Source organism: Peromyscus californicus, unplaced genomic scaffold (assembly GCF_007827085.1).
Source record: "Peromyscus californicus insignis strain IS unplaced genomic scaffold, ASM782708v3 Scaffold_7__1_contigs__length_154581171, whole genome shotgun sequence".
Classification (NCBI taxonomy): domain Eukaryota; kingdom Metazoa; phylum Chordata; class Mammalia; order Rodentia; family Cricetidae; genus Peromyscus; species Peromyscus californicus.
Window position 1 is genome coordinate 88,534,141 of NW_026294595.1, and position 24,710 is coordinate 88,558,850.

A 24,710-nucleotide genomic window follows, 5' to 3' on the forward strand; every position below is an offset into this window, starting at 1 on the left:
TATATTTAGAAATGTGTTTTCCTGATTTTCTTCCTTAGCCAGAAGTGGACAGTATGCTAGTGAACTGGCTGACTGCAAAGGAGGGGGACCACCTGAACCCTACGCTTCTCTCTGCAATCTACAGCAGTCAAAGGGTGCCACTCTGGACAGAAAATGGAGTGTCTCTCTGCTGTTTATTATTATTTCTTGAAAGTTTTGAACAACATGGCAAAAGATCTGACAAGGTTTTGCTCCAGATGCACAGAATTTCCTAGAAGAAATAAGAGTGAAAACGCTTCCCGGCCATCTGTCCTGATCTCACACTGCACTTTCAGAATTTCTCTCTGGTTCTCATCCTGCAGAGGCACATCCTGACAGACTGCAGACAAGTCTCCCCGCTGATTAAATCAAAAGGCAACAAGAGAATCACTCAAAATAGGGCTGGGCAGGACCGAGGACTGAAGGAGCAAGAACGAGATGCTAATTCTACCCAACCAACAGCTCAGGAGGTACAGAGAGGAAAAAAAGAGGAAAAGTAAATGACCTACTAACAGTGTTTCATCTTGGTCTATTTTCAGAAGCTTGTAGAATTTAAAACAAGATGCTTTGAAAATATAGAATGTACTTTATTAAAAAAAATAGACTACTAGCTGGTTATCATGTACCCATTTAGCACAATCCCTATTTTTCAGAGGCAAAGGGTTAACAGCACAGATGAACTAAACCCTCACATACCCAAAACAAAGATTTCATTTGCTCTTTAGTCTTATTTTTCCCCCCAACCACGCTGTAAGGAAGAAAACCACGTCAATTTAAATTTTAGCATCTCTTCTTTCTGTATGTTTGAATTTAAGCATCTCTTCCTCCTGTATGTTTAATGAGTTTATGAATAACTATTAGCCAAAACAAGGAAAGGGAGGATCACAGAGGTCTGGTAAATAGTCTCCATTGGTGAAGTAAAACATGAGAGAGAGAGAGAGAGAGAGAGAGAGAGAGAGAGAGAGAGAGAGAGAGAGAGAGAGAGAGAGAGAGAGAGAGAGAGAGAGATAGAGATAGAGTGAGTTCTGAAAGGGTCTACGAAGTGATTCAGAATTGACTAGTACCTTATCAAACCCACCACAAACCCTTTAGTGTAATAGTGGGGAATTCAGGGAATCCACTTTTCAAGAATGGAGCATGCACAGAGACAGAAGCCACCAAGGGACAATTGCATTGATTCCTCATAGAAGACAATGAAAATCACCAGGAAGTATTATTTCTTCCCAGATGGTTTTCCTGTGCCGTCAGTGAGAGCCTGAGACACTTTGAGTTGATTTTGTTCCTTAAAATCTTACAGTAAATGACTCTGATCCTAACTCCCTTTGTTTTTTCTACTGCTGTTCGCTCTTTTCTAGGATAGAAAAACAGCAACCAATTCAGGAAAAGGTAACAAGGAGGAGAATGTGGTTAAGGAAGCTGGATGGCTTCTCCTCTCACACCCTTTTGCAGTTATTTTTATTTCACAATATCAGAGTTTGCAGAATGAATGTAGACTCTTCAGGATCTTTACAAAATAGACATTTTTTCCTACCAACCATTACAATTCAACTATGAACCATTTTTTTACCCCTGGAAATCAATACATGTGTATTTCAGGTCCTTGTCCAAGGATGATGTTTGTTAAATAATCATATCAAGTTCCTTGCTGTATAGGCAGGTTCTGTCTCCTGATTTCAATAAAAAGGGTGCATGCCTTTCTTATTCCAAAAGATAGTTATTCTGCAATAGACAGAAGAAAATGATTTGTAATAGGGAAACAGAAAATCATTGTTTCTTCTGGGCTGGCACTTTGTCTAGAGTTTATCTTTAAAGGGTGAATTGGTGGTTTATACCTTCCTGATTTTTTCCTTTGGCCTCACACATGTTGTTCCTCTTCTGTAAAAAAAGAATATGTTGTGACAAGCCACAAAAAGAATAGAATTGATCCATGGCAAGAGTATTTTAGAACACCTCCCCTTGCCTCATTAGTTGTAAAGGCAAAAAGGCCTGCTTTTAAAGATGAGAGTGAGGTCAAAGCTTAGAGAAGTTTGCTCTACCCATTTGGAATAAAGATAAGATAATTCATTAGTAGGAGAACTTGAAAATGTTCAATAAAGCATTGTTTTCAATTTTTGGTGTTTTGTTGTATACTTTATAAATATGCTAATGAAGGTCAATAGAATGTCATCTTATCAAAAATATCATCCACAGGTTGGAGACAGTTGCCCAGATTGACCTTGAGTTTTTGGTCCTCCTGCCCTATTCCAAGGCTGCAACACTAGGCTTCGCTCCAGGCTTCATTTTTAATGAAAATATTCAGTTGTGTTTTTTTTCCTTTTCAGAACCAACTATTTACAGCTGAGGTTTCCCACCCACTATTATTTGCAGCCTGATTCATAGATTTGAACTGGACTAGAGGACTTATTGTGTGCAAGACCCTTGACTCTCCTGTGTTTGCCCTCTAAATAGATCTGAGGTTCCTTCTCACTAGAGTATTGAATCAGGGTTCATGGTAAATAACAGCTTAGGTCATATTTTTGTCTTCTTAGTAGTACAAACAAAATAAATATGATTCCATAGATTTACCAGTTTGTATTAAATATTATAGAACATAAAATTACATTAGATAAGTCATTTGTATCATTTGCTGCCTAGGGTGATATAAATCTATTTTAAATGTTTCTGTGATTTAAATCAAAGGACTAGTGAAAAGCTAAACCAAAGAATATCTAGAGAATTCAGTTTGATAACTCTTAGGCTTCACAACTTACATTGAGATCAAGATACAAGTTGGTATGTCACCATGTTGTAAGATGATCACATTAACTTTTGAAAGGAAGGCATGCATGTGGGTGGGAGGGCAAGATGAATCAGGGACACCAGCATCTCTGGTCTGGAATCAAATCACACAGAACACAGATGTTTTTCTCTAGCTTCATCCTGTTAACTTAACTTGGGTTTATTGTGTTTTTTTTTCCCTTTCTCTAGAACATTGTCTGAAATGGTGATTTTTTATTAATGTCTTAGATTTATGGATCTACTATATTCCAGAAAGCCTATTTTCATGCTGAAACCAAACATTGTCTAGATCTCTTCTTCCTGTTGTTGTTAGAAGAAGAAAATATGAGAGATACTTGTGGTCTTCATATATAACAATATCCACCAAATAGTTGCATGAAAACTTATTTACCATGCATAGTGTTTTTCTCTAGTAAGCCATCTCTTTGGGAATGAAAAGGCTGAGAAGTTTTCACAAGGAACACATGCTCTTTCTTGTTCTGTGTTGTGTTTGTCTATTTGCTTCCTACTCAGCATCTGGGGGAATGATTATTACTTCCCTTTTGTGTTTCTTCCTCCCCCCCTTCGACATCTTATCTCAGCTGTTTTCTACTTTCTAAACCCATAAAGCTTACAAATTCAATCTTCTCTGGTACTATTTGAGGTCACAAATTAAATACTTTGTCAACAACTCTCTACACTTAAAAATAGTAAAAGAGAATTAACAGACATCTGGAAAAGAGTTCTATACCTTGCCAAAAAAAAAAAAAAAATCAGGCTTTTTTCAAAGTATCTCCAGATTCAGGGAGGAAATTTTAATATAGAACCAGCCAAATGTATTTCCTTTACATGTCTTCAATATTGATAAGAGGGCTAAAGTTTCCCCCATTGTTTATTTGCATCTATGCATGGTTATGGACTCAGAGCCAGCACAAGGAGCCGTCTGCTTGCATACATCCAGAAGGCAAGCCTACTGTGCAGACATTGCAGCTGCTAGGATTTTCCTTTTATGATGATTTCTCATTCTTCATTACAGAGTCAGGTTTTGAGACTTCTAGAAAGTTTTGTGATTGAATCACACAGCCCCAGATGGGACATGTGTGTTCCTGCTTGGGACTGAATTGACCGTCACACTGCCTACTGGTGACCTTACATGGTCATTAACTGCTTAGCATGAGGTACTAAGGATGATGGGAAACTACAGGGGAGAGCCACCTGCTTCTAGGTTAGAAGCTGGGCCATTAAGGCTTTTCAAGCCTTTTGGTCGAGAGCCTTTTATGGCTCTCAGGGTAGGAGATACATTCAGAATGACTCTGAAAGTGAAGCAATTGGTAGAAGACAAGACAGAATCAATGGAAGCTGAAACATCACTGAAAGGGTTATTGAGCATTGGGAATATGTATTTTTATCTTAGTGGTGTAGTAGCTGGCATGGAATAGATGCATAAACATTGCTGAGTGAATTACTGGATGAATTTAAATGAATAATATTTACCAGTCAACATAGGAACTTGCCTTCCTTATTGCACAGAGTTGATCTTTTGAGATAATCCATCCAGTTAACAAGCTCTACTGAGCACCCCTTTTGGCAGTTAGCACTTGATCTGTCATTACCCAGATCATTTATACTCATTACCCTGATATGATTGGGCATCGAATGTAAGCTCCATGGAAACAGCAAGCTTGCTAGCCTGTTGTTACCTCCCTTTCAGTACCTACAACACAGGAAGGGGCCTCAAAACACACGCCAGCTTGACTTTCCTGAAAGATATATTGTCTGACTTGGAAATACCTCCAAATGATTTCTTGAGTAAAACTCCATTGATGTGGGAAGATGTGGCTCTTTATTGGGGCTTGGGATCTCCTTCTGCCACCTGCCACTTATTCATGTGGCCAGACTTGGACTGACTCTATTCCAGGTCCCCTGCTGAGCCTACGTTCTTAAGCTCATTCAATAAAAGATCATATACAAATTCCAGAGGATTTTTGAAAGTCAAATTTTCACAATATAGAGCCTTCTATTTCTTTGTTTTAATCATTTCTGTTCTTATTGTATTTCATCAGCTTCATAAAATGCTGGAGGTTAAAGGCACACCTTTTCTCTAGTAGAAAAATCCTTGACAAATGCCTTTGGCAAAACCATTTTCTCTGTGCTGCTGGGATAGGATGGTCTCATAAGCCTCCCAGGCCTCAGGCCAGAGAAGAATAACTTCTAGACTGAAGGCTGCTGGCAAGAATCTCCCCAGGTCCCTGGAAATCCCTTTATTTACATCTGTTCCCTGAGTCTTTATTTGGAAACATACTGTCTGTTACAGGGGAGAAAAACAAAGGGAGAGAGAAATATATTTAAAGAAAACTCCTCTGTTTACACAGTGTTTTCATGATAATGTTTAAAAATCTTTGCCATTAAGGTGTGAAGTGTGTGTTATCTCAGCATGGAGACAAAGAAACTGAAATTTGAGTAAACAAGGGACTAACAAGGAATGAAACTGTTATTCCAAACAGCCTTCCAAATATGAACCCTGTGTGTCTTCAACTCCCAAACTGTCATGATCGAGCCTATTAAGTTTGATGGATTTTTATTTCTTAGTTACTTCCCTGTTAGTGTTGTGGATTCTCAGTTTTGCTCTCTCCTTTCTTTGTTTGTGTAGGTAAGTCAGTCATCCCCTAACTTTGAGCTCAGGGAGGTATGGAAAATGGAGATTAAGAGTGGAGCTTGGAGTTACTGGACTGGCCTCAAGTCTTGATGTCACCATTTAGCCTCTGTTAGAGACTGAACAATTTCTTACTCTGTTGTCTTTATTTACATATGATGGAGGTAGTTATTGTGAGCTTCTTCAAGGGCCAGCACATAAGCATGCTTAATGAGTATTCAGTTAGCTGCTGCTATTGACCCATTTAGGACATTCCCTCTCTCTCCTTATCCCATGCCCCCACGTTGCCTTTTGGTTATTCTAGACTTTTCAAGCAAGCACTCAGAGAAAGGGGGAAAATGGAGTAGGTGAAGGAGCATGGAATAAATGGAGAAAAGTATCGGATGTGAAGAAACCCAACCATCTGAAAGCAAAGAAGAGGAATATTAAAAGAAACGTATAAATGCTGTTCTGGCTAGACTTGAGAAGAGAAAAATAGCTAAAAATGGCACTGCCTGTCCCAGCAGACATGTTCTGGCTCACTAGGACTTGTTCTGAATCCAGAACCAGTACAGGAATGTGGGCCCCAACTCAACAACTCTGAGGGAGGGGAGAAGGGAAATATGAAACAAGCTGGCTTTAGAAGGGAGGAAATAGGATGGCAGGAAGTGTCTCTGTAGAGATCTAAGTACCAGTTGGGATGTATTTATGCTTTAAGAAATTACTTTTTAAAAAAGAGACAAGTTTTTTTTATATACATTCTTGCTAAGCAACAAGCCACCAAGGGCATGCTTTTAGTTAAGATGTCAGTTATTCAACTCATTAAAATACTAAGTCAAACACTGGTGACAGTTCCATGCACACATACTTTTGTCTGCCCAAGTGTGCCTTTCAGTGGACAACAAAGTTTGCAAAGCTTTTTCTGTTATTATTTATCATTTTTTTTCACATTAGACATATGGCATAGTGTCCTTTCAATAAATAAAGTGGTTGTTGCATTTGGGTAGAGCTGGAAGTGGTAATAATTTGGGACCAGGACACTTCAATAACTCAGATATCTACTTCTGATTGGTTAAGAAAAAGACTTCCTTGAATTTGTAAAGTAACGTCGGGTCACTCAAATAGTGTTTTTGTGCCTCTGTTACATTTTGGTCCCACTAGCTGTGGGAAGGTTACTGAGCGAAGTGAATACAGAACTTGACCCCTGGAAGAGACCCTTGGAGACTATGCAAGTCAGCTTACCTGTGCAAAATCTCATGCTAAATCTCTCTTCTAGTCACATGTGATGAACAATTTCTAGGACTTCCCTTCCCAGCCTCTGCAATGACAAAGGAATATTGATTAGCAATGAATGCTGATAGACAGACACAGAGGTGTTAATGGCAGAGAACAGTTATGTAAATTGCCTTCCTTTGGGTATTTTTACTCAGGAATATATCAAAGTATACACTGGAAATGTAAAGCTTTAACCCACACCATTGAGTATTTGCTCATGGGACTTTATATAGAACTCCCATGGGTAAATTCATATTTTGATTGTTAAATATGAGAGCAAGCATTTATCAAGTGTTTACAAGTATCAAGAATTGCACCCCCCCACTTTTTTTTTAAACAAGGTCTCATATAGCTCAGACAGATCTTGAATTCCCTGTAGTATGTGGTGATGTATTGTGTCCCCAATATATTATATGCCCTCATAAAGTTTATCTGAGGATCAGAGGAAAAAGCCAGCCACTATAGTAAACATAGAGGCCAGGCAATGGTAGCACACACCTTTAATCCTATCACTTGGGAGGCAGAGATCCATTTGGATCTCTGTGAGTTCAAGACCCCACTGGGAACAGAAACAGGCATGGTGGTATATACCTTTAATCCAAGCACTAACCATAAAGGTCTGGAGATCTGTACAGACAGATAGGAAGTGACAGAGCTGGGCGGGAAGAAGAAGTGATGTAGATGGACAGAGAGAGGAAATGAGATGGCAGAACAGAAAGGCATATAGGCATGGGTATACAGGAAGTGGGTCTCTTTGGAGACTGAGGTGTCGGTGAGGTGAGGTTGTCTGTGGCTTGTCCTGTTTCTCTGATCTCTCGGGTTTTCACCCCAATATCTGACTCTTGGGTTTTTATTAATAAGACCATTTAACATTTCGTCTTACAGTAGTGTATCTCAGGCTGGCTTGAATTCTGATCCTCTAGCCTCTGTCTCCTAAGTGTTAGGTTTATAGATGTGTGCCACCATGCCATACTGAACTGGACTGAGCATTGTAAATGAGCAAACTCACTTAATATTTAAACCCTATAGATGTTGGGAACTGTTACAGGCATCAGTGTTTGCTCTAAGTTCAAGCTTCTAGATGCTGGGAGAGCATAAGACGCCTCTGGGTTTGAGCATCAACACATTTCTGTTGTTTTTCTGGCCTGAAGTTCTGTGGGCCTGGGAAACATTCACAGTCAATTGTGTTAGAAGATAGGAAATTTGGAAACTTGGGTCTTGGGTAACAGGTAGGAGGGGATCTACTGAGTGGCCTTGTTTCTATATTCAGAAGTTATTCATTATAGAGAATGCTTTCGGAGGAAAGTTTGGAACAGAGAGAAATCAGCATCTTAAAGAATATGAGTCATATACAGAGAACTATCTTTCCCAAGAAGGACTGGAGACAACCTTTGCACATTAAGTGAACACACATCCTTCTCTCTCTCGGAGGGTCCCATTTCCTCTATTTGTCCCTCATATGTACTAAGCTTTATTCTGGATCCTTGCTTTCTCTTGAAAATCACCTGGAAACCTTATGTATTTTTTAACATTCAAGAGCCATCTGTAGCATTTGCTGGTGGTCTTTAATCTCTGAATCTTATCTCTATCCTGTAGATTTTTGAGCTTCATATCAAATTGTAATAAAAAAGCCTCTGTGTTGAGTATTATTTCCTCCTAATTGAAACATGTCCAAGAGGGAGGAGGGAAGCTCATGTAACTCCAGAAGCTAAGGAAACTTACAAGGTCCAGGATGCTCCCAATAATTACAAGACTCACAAGCCCCTTCCTCAAGATTATTTAAGCAGCAGTAACAATTGCTTTGGAGAGGTTACTCTCCCACTGACTCAACTGCCTCCAAGCTGTACAAGGAGGGGGCTCCACAGAGGCAGCTTTCATGAGTCATCACTCACTGGTGATGCAGCTGCCTTTGGGTCAGTTGTGTTTCCATAAGTAATCTCACTCAACTCACTGGTTCACTAAGGCTTGGGTGAATCATTCTTTGGTCTGTCCTAGGTGCCATTTCTTTGGTGAATAGATGTTTGTTCACAATTCCCCCAGGAAAGGCCTCACAACACTGATCATTTCACCCAGTTGTCCCACAGTTTGCCCTACAAGAAGTCCAAAATTAAACTCATTGCCATTCTGCCCATATTAATGCTCCTATATAGGTAGTGAGATACTGTCCACTTGGCAGCTCACACCAGGTACCATTCTTCAATATCTTTTGTTCCTTCCCCTCACCAGCTTCCCTTATGTTCAACGAAGCAAGGCTTTCTGATTCTACTCACTAAACATCTCTTGACATCATCCATTTTGTGTCCCCTACCCCCACTGCTGTTTTCTGAATCAGACCACCTTCACCTCTCATTCTGATGACATTCTCCCCATCGATCTCATTGATCAGTTTGCTTCCACTCTGCACACTGCCGCTGTGCAGATCACATCAGTTCTGATTACAGTCCTGCAACGGCTTTCCCTTGCCCTCTGGCTGGAGTTTAGCCTCTTTTCAATAACCTGTAAGACTCTGTGTGGGAAGCACTCTGCTCATCTTCTCGGCCTGCTCTTCCTTCCCTTCTCTCTTCTCTCTCCATAAACACTTGAACTTGCATTGATACAGCTTCTTCCACTTCCTCAGATAAGCCCTGCTCTCTCTGACCCAGGTCTGTGTGTATCCGCTGTCCTGTTAGGTGGAAAACTGCTCTCCAATCTGTTTCCCCATTTTTCCCTCTGTAAAAAACTTCCTTGACACACGAGGCTCTGACTAGGGGGCTCCCTCCCTTCATGTTTAGTAGATTGTTCTACAATCCTCTGTTTATTTATCTGTATATATCACATGAATTTCTGTGGAAGGAGAGGCCCTTTCTCTTCGCAGGTTGGCCCTGTGTTGAGTTGAGTCTGACTTACACATGATAAGAACAAACACAGCCCACAGATGTGTACTGATGGAGCACATGTGTGTATGGATGGAGTACATTTGTAGAACTTACGCATTAGCTTGCTTGACAGGCTAATTTCTGCTTTTCAGCCAGCACTGACACGAGGATAAAATAATTTTTAGCATACAGATTTGCTAAGGGCATGGTTTAAGTCAGTTGGTTTCTTTCTATATTCAGGAGCTCTTTAGTCCCATGCATGGCATCTCTGAGAGGAGAGAAGGAGGTTGCAGAATGGTGGAGGGTACAGAATGGGCACTCTGGATACTTGCAGGATAGAATGATTTAATTTTTCTAAAAAACTATAGTTAGGTTTGTCCTATTATGTATTTTGTATGAGAACAAAGAAAAAGAAAGCAAAAAGGGAAACTGTCTATTAAAGCAGCTCTTCTAAAATGGTTCCATCATGAAACCAAGGACATTAAGACCGAGGCAAATGCTGTGGTTGCCTCAACATCCTGGGGTTCCTAGAAAGGGGTCCAGCATTCTTAAATATTCCCCCAATATGGTGGAATGTGCACGTTAAGCTTATGTCTCTTATTAAATTAATTTGGTTAAATAAACAACCAATTGAGATTTGTCTACTGAAAAATCTTTAAGGATTTGAAAAAGCCCATTTGATCTTCTCTGTGCTTGTCTTTATTTTTAGAAAAATGCACCTGTGTTCTATAGTAGTTTTTGCTAAGTAGAAGGAGAAACATGTATAATCAGACTTAGAAAATTAAATTAAGCCTCGTCCTAAGAATCTCCAGGCCTAGTCTGCCACCTCCACAAAAGTGTGGGTGGAACTTTTGCTTTTTACAGTTTTTAGTGAAATCCTGGCCTCATCTCCAAGACTGCTTTCTAACATTGGAAATGATGTTCGAAAGAAAGAAGTCTACCGGAAGGAAAAGCTTCAGTCTTATGTAGCCTCGCTATTTATTCATTTATTCACAAATACTTATTTAGAGTCTGCCTGGTACCGAGCATATATAACATTTCTCATGTCTGGAGATAGAGCAGTGGAAAGGATAGATGGGGCCTCTGCTTCCGTGAAGGACACATTGTGAGTGGGAGAAACAGCGACTATGGAAATGAGAGCATCTTGAAGGGCGATGAGCTGGAGGAAGCCAGTAGGATGATAGTGTGCTGGAGACAGGTACAGCGGGAGGGTTGAAGTGGAGGAGGACATCTCTATGAGGGAACATTGAGAAGATAGGGAAGAAGCAGACACGTGAGGAAGTTTAGGAAAAAGCCGTCCCGCGGAGGGAGCAGTGAGAGCATTCATTTCCCATTGGCTTCCCAGGTAGCTTGCTTTCCGGTGTGTGGGAGAAGCGTCAGCCTTCCCTAGTTACTTCTCCCAGTGCCTGGACCACACAGGGATCCGTAGAAAGGCCCCAAAGATTGCAGTCCCCTAAGAGCACAAGTCACTTGAAGAAGTAAGAGAGGCAGGGAAAGGTAAGGGGGTGTCCTGCCATCCTGCATAAGAAGTTATACTTGCTCGCCGAATGTTTGTCTTTTTCTACTCTCACATTTAAAGGAAATTCATCTTGAGATTGAATGTAAGATCCACAGTAACAGAAAGTGGCCTTAAATTTTAGGGAGGTTTAATAGCGTGTGTTCTTCCTCTCGGCCACTAGAGAGCAGTGCTGCCCATCAAATGTACAAAGAGGCCCAGGATCAGGGCCGAGGTTTAAAAGGAAAGTCCATCCCACAGACAAATTTCTGCCTTTCCCTTTCCTCTCCGGTCTCCCTCAAGTCCCACGGTCTGATTCCCTGGTGTCTAACGTCCACAAGCATAACCTCCAAGCAAATTTCATGATTAGAATAAAGCTCGGATTCTTTAGGGGGAAAAACATCAGGGCGTTTAACCTCGTTGAAGGCTATTGTGAGCCTTCCCAGCTAAGGAAGCTCAATGGTAGCAACCCAGATCCACATGGGACAGGGGCAGGGCTTCCTGGGAGTCTTCAAGAACATTAACATGCATAGCCAAGAGGGCAAGGGCCGTTGTTTCACCAGTGTACTGAGACAGGGAAGGTCAAGCCAGGTTTGGGTGGCAGCAGAGGTCTTGTCGCCACAGTGACCTCAGTGGGCACTGGAATCTTGTAACCTCTATTTGAGCTGCTCAAGTTTCAGCCACATAAAGTGCATGCTTCCTGTTCACTGTTGTGTTCTATTTCTTCATTGGTCCTTTTATGAAGCATGAAAGACAATGGGTTGACAAAGAGGAGAAAGGTGACAGGATTTTAACTGTAACTAGACCGTGTAAACCCAAGGACTTCAGATACGATGTACGAATTTACATAAGAACACATGTGTAAGAGAGAGAGAGAGAGAGACAGACAGACAGACAGACAGAGACAGAGAGAGAGACAGAGAGGTGGGGGAGAGTTCGGTTTAGCTGGTTGACTGCTTTGTCTTGCTTTTCATTAGCACATAAGTGACTAGAGCTGCAATTGCATGCTGGACTTTTGGTTCTGCTGGTAGCACACTGTGCTCAATAAAAATTAATCCATCAATCAACAGGACAGAAAATCCTATCCTGCCAGAAGCAATACCTCCTGTTTGTCCCATACAAAAGCTAATTAGAGTGTTGGGTGTTGTAATGGAGGCAGAAACTGAGCAAAATAGAAAAAAAATCCCACAAATTATCAAATAAAAAATGAGACTGGAGAAAATAGATAACAGCGGAAAGCTAATAGTTCGAGTTGCCCCTGAGGATGGTCTCTTTCAAGGCAGTGCAGTAGAAGTTTGTCTACATGAGTGGGATTCTGGACTGTTTGTGTTTTCTGATCAGGGTCGGTGAGGGGCGTCTGTCATCTCCCCCCACTTCCCCTAAAGCCACTTGCTGCTGTGGTCTCAGAGGTCTGGCCTCTTACCTGCCTCTACCATAAGGGTTTCAGCTCCGGAGTTCACTGGAACTTTGCTTGGCCAGGAAATGGAAGAGGCAGTTCATCTGGGAAGGGGAAACAGGAAGCTGGGGAGAGTCCAGCAGAGATCACAGGCATGCTATGAAAGGTGAGTAGGAAAGTTTGCCTGTCATTTTTGACTCCCTGAGGAATTGCATAGATGTGCCCTAGGGGTTGGAAGGACATATGCATATATACACAATTTACAACGGCACACTTACACATATACACACATGACACAATGATCCGTCTACGTATACACACACATGACACAATGGCCCGTTTACATATATACACATAAGATACAATGGCACAAATTCCAACCTCACACAAAGATACCTCCTGACCCAGAAACTTCAACTCTAGAAGCTCTCACTTTTCCAATCTTAATATTAACCAAGAAACTCTGGATTTTTTTTTTTTTTAATCATTGCAACTGTTTCAGTCTTAACAGTTTTCCACTGGAGTCCTGCAAGTTCTAGGAGCAAGCCCTAGAGGTCTGAGAGTGGTCAGCATGAACAACCACAACGGTAAAAACACTTGTTACCAATGCTTTCCTTTTTTTCTTCTTATGACATAAGGCACAGCTAGCTTGAGGTTTCTATATACCCTGTTACCTAAAGATACATTTATTTAAAAGAAAAAAATATTTTTAAAATTATCAAATTCTAGGGGAACCAAAATGGTCTGACATTGGACTGCTTATGTAATTTTGGGGGAAATACAAAAATAAAATAATTTTGCCTATGATATATTCTCACATCCTTGGTATACTGAATGGAGGGATATATACTAAATTCCAGTTAAATATTTGCTATTTGAGGGAATAGATCAGTTGAAGAGTCTCCTAACAGGCCCAGCGTCTTAGGTTCCATCCCAGCACCATTTCCTACTTCAACAACACAGTGATTTAACTGCGAATTGTGCTTTCTGCAGCTGGCTGACAGTGGGAACAGAAGGTTCTTCCTGGTCCCGTCTGGAAAGGAGGTCCAGGGCCTTTGCCTTACCTTCCCAAAACTGTGCACAAAGAAGTTCATCTGAGGACAGAGCAGCAGGGCAGAACTACCCATCGCAGCCACAGAGCTAGGAGAAGAGTCCTCCACCTGCCTTTATAGCATGTGTGTGGGCAGAGAGAAAGACGGAATAGAGAGAACGTGGGAGGAAGTGGGGGAAATCGATAAACAGAGACAAAAAAGAGTGATGTGCTCCTATTCCAGGAGTGAAGATCTTGATGAGAACCCCAATTTATCTCCTGTAATACTTTTAGGGTACAGAGGGATGATGCTGTCAAATTCAACACTAGTATTCTAAAGCCTGCAGGTTGAGTTTTATTTATTTAGAGTAAATTCCCATTGTCATACCAGAAAAGAATGCACATTCTACTTCAAAGGAGAGAAAAGTTTTCCTGATGCATCCATTGTTCTGCTGAACTACAGGCATGGTGGCTGGATAATTCTTTGTGGTGTTTTTCAAACCTGGCTTGCTTTTTGCTTTGCAGTAGACAGATCCACACTTGGGTCTGTTACTTCTCAGAGTCACACTGACAGCAGTCAGAGCATATGAGATGTGGGATTAAATTGTTGCTAGCATTAACTACATCTATGTATTCCATGGATGGTATTTCAAAGCAAGAAGGAAACAGAAAATGAGGATTGGACAGAGATTTGGGTTGGTTTAACCTCTGGGGTGAGATTCATTCTTCTCTGTTGGCCGTTTTGCTGTCCCTGTAGTTGGTCTGCCCAAAGCTTGAACTCTCATTAAGGTAAACACTGTCTCCTGGCTTTCTGGATACAGTTTCCATGGCTGTAAGGACTGAAATTACCATCTTTCCAAATTGCTGGTCTCCTCATTGTTCCTCGGCTGGACTGTACTCATTTCAGAGTGTGAGCATTGGCTGTCTGTCACTTTGTATGAATAGAAGTGAATTCGTTAGAACTCAGGAGGCAAGACTGTAGAGTGGGCAAACTGATGGCCAAGTTCAACTCCCAGGTCTGCCATTTCCCAACCAGCCATGTGATGAGTCACTTCTGATGGCCATTCCCCAGTTTCCCTTTCTGGATGTTAGAGGCAGGAGTTGAGTTATCCCCAAAAGCTCTTTAGAATAGTGCCTTGAACACGGTGAGTTCTATATCATGGAGTATCTGCCGTGACGATGGTTGCTGTTATTTTTCTGGTAACATCATCACAGTTTGAACCCCTTTTGGAGATGCACCTGCTTTTGTGATCCTGATCTGACATGCCTTGGGTGGGACTGCCTGCACCTCTCTCCATTTTTAGAATAGGCAGAAAACCATAACTTAGTCCAGCAGTGAATTCCATCCTTCCAGGTGCAGGATGGGAAAATGATGTAAGGTAGTACAATCAGATAGATTATAGGAGTATATAAGTTTGTTTAAAACTACTGGGAAAGAGTTTGTGTGTGTGTGTATGTGTGTGTGTGTGTGTGTGTGTGTGTGTGTGTGTGTGTGTGTGTGTGTGTGTTTATGGGTGTTGGGTGATTAATGGAATAGGATATAAGTGTGCACAGAGAGAAGCAGAGACAAGTGACAGAAAGATGTGGATGGGAAATATCATTCCTCAAGATTACAGTCATGCCTGAGGTCCAGACACTTCTTCTGAATAAATAAATTATATTTGACAATCAGACAAAACATCACCAACTTGTGCTCCCATGTGACATAGTCTGTCTCCTTTACCTATCTAAGTTCAGCTCATCCTCCTAGGCAAAGTGCACCAATGCTCGTCTGTTACAAAGTGGACGCCTCCTTTTCTGTTCTGTAGCTCTGGTCATCTATACTACTTAGCACTCACCATTCACTTGGAAAGCTGACCCTGACCAATGCACTTTTACATCTCTTCAGTGCTATGAACTGACTCTGTGTTTCAGTCTTCAGTCCATGACACTTGCCTGTGTAGTACTTTGCAATAAGCTTACTAGTATTTGTTGTCTGAATTCCTTCTAGCCAGTTCCCATTAAAGTGGATTATAAATCTCAGTACACAAAGGATTCTAAGCATAGAAGGACATGAAGTGAACATCAGAATGGGAAGAATAAAAAAAATAAAGCAGAAAAGGATGTGGACTTGTTGATACGTATTCCACTAGTCTGTAAGGTTCATGAAGAGTGAGGACCGGCTTTCTGTTTTAAACGTAATTCCCAGTGTCCACAGTCTATGGTTGACATATTGTAGTGCTCAGTATAAACTGTTGCACTGTGCTTTGTTTTACAGTGCAGGGGATTCTGATCAATTATCTAACCCTTACCACTACGTAAAAGAAACGAAATGAGAAAGAAATGGCCAGTTATACAAGCCAACACCTTCTTCTCATTATTTTGAGGTCTTTCTACCATCACCTCATTTCTCCAAATTACAAGAGTAAACAAAACCATTCCCCAGGATGACAGATGAGGTGCAATGACAATAGCATGCTTGGAATTTCCAGGTCTGCGAGAAACCCGATATGAATTCCAGATCCTCCACGGAGAGACTTTCCATCACCAGAAAGAGTGAATGGAGGAATAGGAACATTAACTCAGGCCTAGGAAAGGGCACCACACTGGAATGTTGCGTCGACCCATGACGAATTCTGAGATTAGGTACATCTTTTTCTTTAGGTACCTTGTGCAGCGTTAGTTTTGCAACAGCTTTGTGTATCATAAATTGACAAAAATACAAATTACTTCTCTCTTATAACTAATTCTCTTCCCCAGAAAGTATTTATTATCTCTGCCACCAACACAACATCCTCAAGCTATTTATTCATTCATGTCAAAATTACTACTTTTTATTTTTTTTTCTGTCAATGCTGTTCTCCAAAAGGTTCAGTTTGATACTTTACAGCATTGAAATCTAACCTATCTCAGATATCCAAGGTCTTCAATACTTTGACTCCAGTCTACCTTTTCATATGTGAACTTCCCGTTCATTCTCTCATATGCTGGTCTCAGACTCATTCGTCTTTGTCTATTTCCTGCCCGTCTCTCTTGCGCCACAGTTCTATGCTCTGACTCCTTCTCTCTGTCAGTTGAAACGTGTGTTTTGTTTTAAGTAGCATTCTTCACCCTCCCCCATCTGTCGATACGCTGTCCTTTCTCAACTCCTAAGCCATCATAGGCTGCATCATTGGCTGCTCAGCATTTTGGATAAATGTGCTTTATGGCCCTCACTGTGAACTCTTTACAAGCAGAGATCACATCTTGGACTTCTTTGCATTTTGTTCTACATATGGATCATTTCAGCTATGATTATGATAAGAATGCAGGAAATATACAGACATAGCTAGGACTTTTCAGAGTCCATGACTGGGGAAATTTTACCTCTTTTTGGTTGCAATAGTACCCCTTTCTTATACTTGGGAAATATACCTCAAGAGCCCCAGTGGGTACCTAACACCGTGGACAGTATGGAATCATGTACACACTATTTATTCCCACATATCGAGAGACTTGTGAAAAAAATGTAAGTTATGAGTTAGGCATGGTAAGAGATTCAGTAATTAAAAATTATAATAATATGTTTTGATTAAAAGTTATTTGAATACTCTCTTTTGACCTAGAAAATCTTTTTTAATGTGGTATGTACTCAGAATTTTTCTTTATAGTTTTTCATTTAAAGAAAATCCTTTACATCTACTAAAATATAAAACAATGCTCACCTTTACTTAGAATTAAAGACACAAAAATTAAAAATGAGATACAACTTTCATATCCAAGACTAATAAAAAAATATAGTGAATAGTGTGGGCCAAATTGTTAGAAAATAGGAACCTACATTCAATTTAAGTCATTGATTTGGGATACATTTTAAAGATGGGTTTTAACTGTATAGGTGAAAAATTTTAATTTACTTACTCTTATGTAGAAAAAGTAGAGTTTTAGAAGTCTTAACTCTTGTTGTCAAGTTAGTACTAACATCTCTGCTTGGGAAAAGTTCACCGAAGCCTTATCTGTAATAACAAAAGTAGGGAATTAATCTGAGGCTAATAAGAAGCATTAGTGGGTGGGGCCATGAATCCAGGCATAGTAGCTCTTCATTTAGAAATGCATTCATTACTGCTTACTGCCAACTGAACTGTTTAGAGGGTCAAAATCCTCTACAGACTTGTTTCTCCTCCTCCTCTTCTTTTTCACAAGAAGAAAAAGTGGTTTACACTAAGCTACAAGCATTAAACTAGTCAGACAGGACAAAAACTCCCATCCCCTTGAATCTGCATCCATAAAGCACTCTGCCATTTCTCATCTAAGTTTCCAGTTGATACACATTTATTTAACTTGGTCACATCTTGGGAAAAAAGAAGAAAATATGTTCTAATTAATCTTTCAGGGTGTTCTAATAGCTACTCTGTTTTAAAGTATATATATATATTATATATATGATGACTGTTTTATATATTAGATTTATAGGAAACACATCTATTACAGCAGGCTTCCAATGGGTATTTAAGGGGAGACTATGGCAGATATATCCCAGCAATTCAGACTCTCAGAAGTAGCTAAGGGATAGCTCGCCTTATGACAGACCTAAGGGCTACTCTGAGAAGGAGAATGAATGTGTGGACTTGGCCTTTCTCCCAAGAGGAAGCAGAAGCCTCACACAAGACATTCTCTGTAACTCAAAACTTGCGGTTTCATTTCCAGAGCCGGGCACTAGGCTCTGCCCTTGATTCACTGGGACTTGTCGAAGTCTCATCACATCTGTCCAAACATGCAGTCCTCACGATGATAGGACGCAGACACAGGTGCTAAATGCCCGGTCCTCACGATAGGACGCAGACACAGGTGCTAAATGCCCGGTAGACTAAAGGAAGAGTGGTCGCAGGTGCAGTCTTTCAAACTCAATGTTAGGCGCAACAGAGTCCTCATTCTTTCTAGACTTTAGCTCAAGAATGGGTGCTAGATGGGCAAAGCACTGCGTCCAGTTCTATCCCCTGTTCCTGTTTTGTAATTAAATTGGTAGAATTCAAAAGAGAAAACGATAAAGAGGCTTCAAGATTGCACAATTTACTTCTGAAAGTGAAGTTAACTTATCAGCCTGGATTAGTCTGCCCAAACTATGGAAATATGAAAACATCATAAATTAGTCAGATGGCTATGGTGGCAGTCTATTTGCTGGATGCCAGATGTACTTACTATAGAAAAAGCAGGTGGCTTCACAACAGCTGGAAATGTTAAGAACTCATATAATAGACTTTCCTTGCTTTAAGTATCAAGTAGGGTGCTACTTTATTAGGGTTTGCAGTTTAAAAGAAGTGCCTATACTTTAACTTAGACCAAAGATAAGTTTCTCATTTTAGGATTTCAGTGTTCACTTAGGGAACTATAATACCATACAGAACAAATCCTTTATTAAATCAATGCATTCATTACCTAGAATGAAAGTTTTATTCAATCACGGTATTTTGATAGACTAGACTATTGCACACGAGTAAGAGATAATGGATTGAAGACAGTGTCCTTGAAGGAGAGAAGCTCAGACCTTCTTTCATATACATTCCCAGGAGACTGTCAGTTTCCGATGCCATCAAGGCATTGAAAAGGTTGGCAAGGAGCGAGTCAGCCCTATGTGGTATAACAAATCAGTACATGAACCAGCTAACCATGTAACTGGTGAGAGAAAAAAAATGAAATCATTCCTGCTTAAAATCTCTCAGTGTCATCTTTTAACCAATTTAGGGCGATTGGCTCAGTTGCCTTTATGGCAACCCAGCCAGGTGTATGGTACAAGCTCACTAGAAGTCATTGTCAAAGTTAGTAAATCTGGTTTTGCTCTCTGCAGGCTGCACTCACTTAACCTGACTTGTCCATGTCTCTTGCTGCTCAGTAACTGGGGAAAGAGGCAGAAAAACTCTTAGGAGAGATAAGAGAAAGAGTGAGAAGCCTATTAAACAGATATGCACAAACACAATGCAGACTCGGAGAAATATGCTAATAGGTGTTTTCACAGCCTGATTCACTTAAGCAAGAGGGAAATCAAGGCTTATGGGGGTAATCTCACTTTCTCACAACTGCCTAAAATGTTCCTGTGCACCGTCTTCTGACATTCCTTTGTGTTTGGATGCTGAAACCTTCGTTAGCATAGACTAATTTTAGTACCTGTAATAAATAAATCCTAAATTCTTCTGATATTGGGCTATGCTTAAAGACAAGTATATATAGGAGTAAAATATTGATATGCAAATGTTGACATGAGGGTCTTTCATCTAATGGAAGAAGTTACTTACATTTCCATTCCTAGAGATGTTTCCTGCCATCACTGTTTATTTCTTGCAACCGTGTTCTGGATACATACATTGCTACGAAGATCTCTGGGAAATGCTCTTTGGCAGCTGATCTTGGAAATTATGATGAAAAACACCCACTAGCACAAGTTGTATAAAAGATGGTTATGCTACTTCCAGAGCTTGTAGTAGCTATTAGCATTTGTTTATACATGCAAGTGGCACCATCTTGTTGATATAAACTGTTTCTGTTCAAAGTCTGAGGAAGTAAAAGTAATAAGGGGGAGAGAAAAGAACCATGGCTTGCTAAAGCAGAACCAAGTGGGCTGTCTGGCTGTGACATCTGTAACACAGTGATCAACAGGGTTGATTCAGCTGATCTGGCTATCTATGCTGATGTCCCCTTCCTCCCTCACTGCTCCATGGGAGGGACTACTGAAGCTGCTGAATACTGGGTCAAAAAGAACGAACTTCCGGCCGGGCGGTGGTGGCGCACGCCTTTAATCCCAGCACTCGGGAGGCAGAGCCAGGCGGATCTCTGTGAGTTCGAGGCCAGCCTGGGCTACCAAGTGAGTTCCAGGAAAGGCGCAAAGCTACACAGAGAAACCCTGTCTCAAAAAAAAAAAAAAAAAAAAAAAAAAAAGAACGAACTTTCTGGGGTATAAGAGGACTGGTCTTTATTCAAGAATATATGAGCAGTTGTGCTCTCCTGTTCATACCTCTAAAAAAGCTCTCGATATCCATTATGGTGTTTGATTGTTCCCACTTCTAAAAGGGAGAGAAAGCTTTTTGTTGGCAATTTATAATCAACTTTTTCATTCTTTCTGTACATTCAACCACACGAGTAGGAAATCAAAGTACAGCCACCCATTTTCTGAAGCAGCCTGGACCAAAACTTGGACTAGAATCATGCCAAGATCAGCCAATGTGGCATCTACTACAGCTTCCAATGAGAGTTCAGATGTATGTTGAAGTCCACTGGGTTGCACATAATAACATTACTGAATTTAGTATAGAAGTGATGGCTAAGAGTGGTACTAAAGCTGGGGACTCTTCCAGCACACAGCACACATACTGCTTGAGAATCCCCTGCTTAACTCTGACTAACACAGAAATAAGGACAAGTTTCAGAGCTTGGTGCACTGTAGTGCACATGTCCCCCCACTTCCATGTGGGAGTACTATCCCTTAGAAATGTTAGAAAACTAGTGTTTTCTCCCTCTGAAAGGATACTTTCCTGAGAATGGGTTTTCAGTAGGTTCTGGGGTCAGAAAGGCTGGTAAACTAAGCAGGAAGCACCCAGTTCTTTGCTTAACATGGGTGGCTTTTCTCCAGTTGAAGTGCCCAATGTGCAAGTCTTTAAATCATTTACTTGCAATTTTAATGGCAGCAAATGTGGTTTCCCTGTCTCTTTTGTGAACTCTCTCCCCCATCTTTACTTATAGAAAGATCTCCATCGTAGCAGAGATAGATAACTAGTGTCCTCACAGTATTTCACGAATTACTAGGCACTTTTGAGTCTGTATTAGTATATGAGGGCTGCTAAAATTAAATACCACAGACTCCACAACAGAAATGTGTATTGTATTGAATGCTGATAGTGTGTTTGGGTATACAATATAAATAAGCTATGTTCTTTTTTTTTTTCACCCAGTAGCACATGTCAACATATTTAATAATAAGGAGATTCTGCAAGAACTGGAGATATAAATAAAACTTACTTCTTGTAGAGCATAGTGAGTAGATTGGAGGAAGAGGAATTGGCCAAGTTTTCATAAAAAGAAGGACCATGTAATATTGGAAAAAAAAAGCAGCCAAGAAGATGAGGTAAAGACTGAGGACGAATCATACTCAAGGACACTGACACATGGAAGCATGCTATGTGGCTAGGACAAAGTTCAAAGTCATGGCAGGAAGAGAAATGTACAAGGCTTTGATGAAAAATAGGTATAAAAAAGTAGGCTGGCATCAGCTTGTAAAGAACCTTGAACACTGTGAGAATGGATGCAGGTTTTTCCTTGTATGCAATAAAGAAGTAAATTACATGTATACATACATACTCATTTATATATATTATGTATGAACATATATTTACATATAAACATATATTCACATATATTTATCCCAGTAACTCCAGGCAGACTTCAAGTGCCCTTTCTTGCTCATTATAGCAGGTTCAGTCATCTAAATGCCTCTGTAAAAGACATGCTTTATGGAAACCTAACTGATTTTCCTACTGATTTGTTCATCTTTGAAAAGTAACTGGTGGTCTGGATGTTCTAGACCTTGCAAAGCTTTATCATCAATTTGATGGATTCTTTTTGTTTGTTTGTTTTGTTTTTTTGAGACAGGTTTTCTCTGTGTAGTTTTGGTGCCTGTACTGGATCTTGCTCTATAGACCAGGCTGGCCTTGAACTCACAGAGAACTGCCTGGCTCTCCCTCCCAAGTGCTGGGATTAAAGGCATGTGCCACCACCTCCCAGCTTTGATGGATCTTTTAAAAGCAATCCACTTGTGCAATTTGTTAAGGACTGACAACTGGCCAACCAAAGTGTGTTGGGAACAAAACATCCATTGTCTGAGTGAATATAATGTATGTGTAAGTTGATATGTACCCTGTTTTATGATGTGGGTATTCTCTGCATCTCTGGCTCTGTATCTGAATTAAAACAACACTCTCAAATTTTATTTATAGAATAAAGCAAAAACAATTAGAGGTTCATTGAAAATTTATGCCACTCCTCAGAGAAGTTTCTAGAGGAACCTATATTGATTTGTATTTTTGCAACATAAAGAATAATGAAAATCATTCACTCTCTATTGAAAATAATCTCTCATTATATGGACTCAGAGCTCCACAGATATGATGATGGTGTGGAGTCTGATGAACACCATAGAACTTCCATTTGAGCAATTGTGTAGTAAAATAGTGCTTTGTCTAAAAATACACAGAAAGAGAGAGAGAGAGTCATATTGCCACAATCTCTGCTCCTCTGGACCAACTTGTAAATGAGAAGTAAATGAACATCTTTCCGATCTCCAGCTCTATCTTCAGTACACAGTTTCCATTTTGAACAAAGTTGTTCATAAGTTCTTGGAATTCATTCTTCTACCAAATTGAAAGAATTCATTATATGATGGTAGTTATAGAAAGGCAGTTCCAAGAGAAACATAAACCAAGTGGTTGAGAATAAGAGCCCAGGGTCGGGTCGGAGTAACCAGATTCAGGGGTTGCTTCTCTGGTTTGTAATATCTTGTCCAGGTCATTTGAATCTCTTTGCACCTTAGCAAATTCCCACGAAGATTAAAGGAGATAATGCATGTATAACACAGCAGCGGATTTAAACAATCTGTTATATAGAAAAGAACAGTCTTTGCTAACTTCAGGGCCCTAAAATAGACTGTGAATGCTCAAGAATACATCTGGCTCTTTCTACTTGGAAAGGAATGAGTTGACAGGAAAGCCAAACAGAGTGCTAGACATATCTGCAAATACAATTCCTCTGGTCAGAGAAGATGAAAGGATAGTGCTGATGCAATCAGCAAGCTACCATTCCAGGAGAATGTATTCATTCACAGGTTTCACCCAGTCACCCAGAAGAAGCTGACTTTATACAACTCTGGGAAGAAGCTAAAAGGACAGCAAGTTCGTGTTGGCAAAGAACAACTTTGAAACTTTGAAGCAATACACATGCTTCCATTCGGGAAGAAAGGTATATGTGTGGTATTAGTTTTAAACAAAGGCTGCAGGGTTACAATATTGAAATCCCATGACTAGCTTCACATCAGTGAGCTAGAGACTTCAGAATAAGCATAAGAAGAATGTTGGGAAGCTCTTTTTTGATGAGATAATTACTACACCACTATGCCACCAGGGACATCTTTCTTCTGGTGAAATGCACCATAGGCATCAGCACCGGTGCAGGTACCACCTTCCCCATCTCTGCCTCCGTCCTGGACTCTGAAATACAAAACTAAAAGAATGATCAGTTGTCCATATTGGTTCTAGACATAGTCAGAAGAGAACCAAGAGTTGATAAATTGGTCAATCATAACATATCTTTGAAGGTGGGACAGGGATAAAAACTGCTCTTCTATGTTGGTCTGACACCAAGAACCTCTCATTATTTAAAAATGATTTATTTTAAAATTATGCATATGTGGGGGTTATAGATGTAAATAAAGTGCCCTCAGAGTCCAGGAGATGGTGTCAGATTCCCTGGAGCTGAAGCCGCAGGTGGCTGTGTGTCACTAGACACATTGGTGCTAGGAGCCGAACTCTCGACTTCTGGAAAATCAGTACTTGCTTTTAACCACTGATTCATCTCTTCATCTCCCCAACTGTTACATTTTCCATTAGGAGTTCCACGTTGTTAAGCCAAGTGGAAATAACGTTAAATATTTGTTAAACTCACATTTTCTGTTTTATCATTTTAGGAAATGGTCTACTTGTAGCACAATTGAAGTGAAAATGTCTTTCCTAGATGTGGAGATGATATTAGGCTACTTAAAATAAAGGAAAGCAAATTTAAATACCAAAGACACAGTCTAATACGATAATGCTCAGCAATATCAGAAGATATTTGTCATGAATTTGATGATACGAATTGAAGATTACAGCATGAAATAATGTACATTAAAAACTTGAGTTTTGCTTTGGTTGGCTTTTGGGAACCTTTTCCTTATACTGGGTTGCCTTGGTCAGCCTTTATAAAAGGGAGGTGCTTCGTCCTAGTCCAACTTTATGTATCATGTTTTGTTGATATCGATGGGATGTCTGCCACTTTCTGAACAGAAACAAGGGAGGAATGGATACAGGGAGCCGGGGAATGAGAGGAGAGTAGGGAGAGGAAACTGGGGTCAGGATAAAATGTTAATAAAAAAACCTGTGTTTTCAGAAATGTGAAGTATATATTTTACCAATAAATAGTAAAGGCACATGAAGGGAAGGAATTTCTCATATCATTCAATTTCCAAGCACAAGAAAAGATTACTAATTTCTTCTCTG

The 24,710-nt window shown here is 40.2% G+C and overlaps 2 long non-coding RNA genes across 6 annotated transcripts in view; one reads left to right on the forward strand and one right to left on the reverse strand.

Moving 5' to 3' along the window:
* Window positions 1-2,126, forward strand: part of LOC128101979 (uncharacterized) — a 56,784-nt gene extending 54,658 nt beyond the window's left edge. Inside the window, exon 6 of the long non-coding RNA XR_008215281.1 lies at window positions 39-2,126. This is a non-coding gene — a long non-coding RNA (uncharacterized LOC128101979). The remainder of the gene's footprint in view (window positions 1-38) is intronic.
* LOC128101980 (uncharacterized) overlaps window positions 1-24,710 on the reverse strand; it is a 171,051-nt gene that overhangs the window by 2,244 nt on the left and 144,097 nt on the right. For 4 of the 5 annotated variants that reach the window (XR_008215285.1, XR_008215283.1, XR_008215282.1 and 1 more), the window contains 2 exons: window positions 17,338-17,432; window positions 6,650-6,725 (listed from right to left, as the gene is read on the reverse strand). This is a non-coding gene — a long non-coding RNA (uncharacterized LOC128101980). The remainder of the gene's footprint in view (window positions 1-6,649; window positions 6,726-17,337; window positions 17,433-24,710) is intronic. The other variant, XR_008215286.1, reaches the window with a different exon arrangement.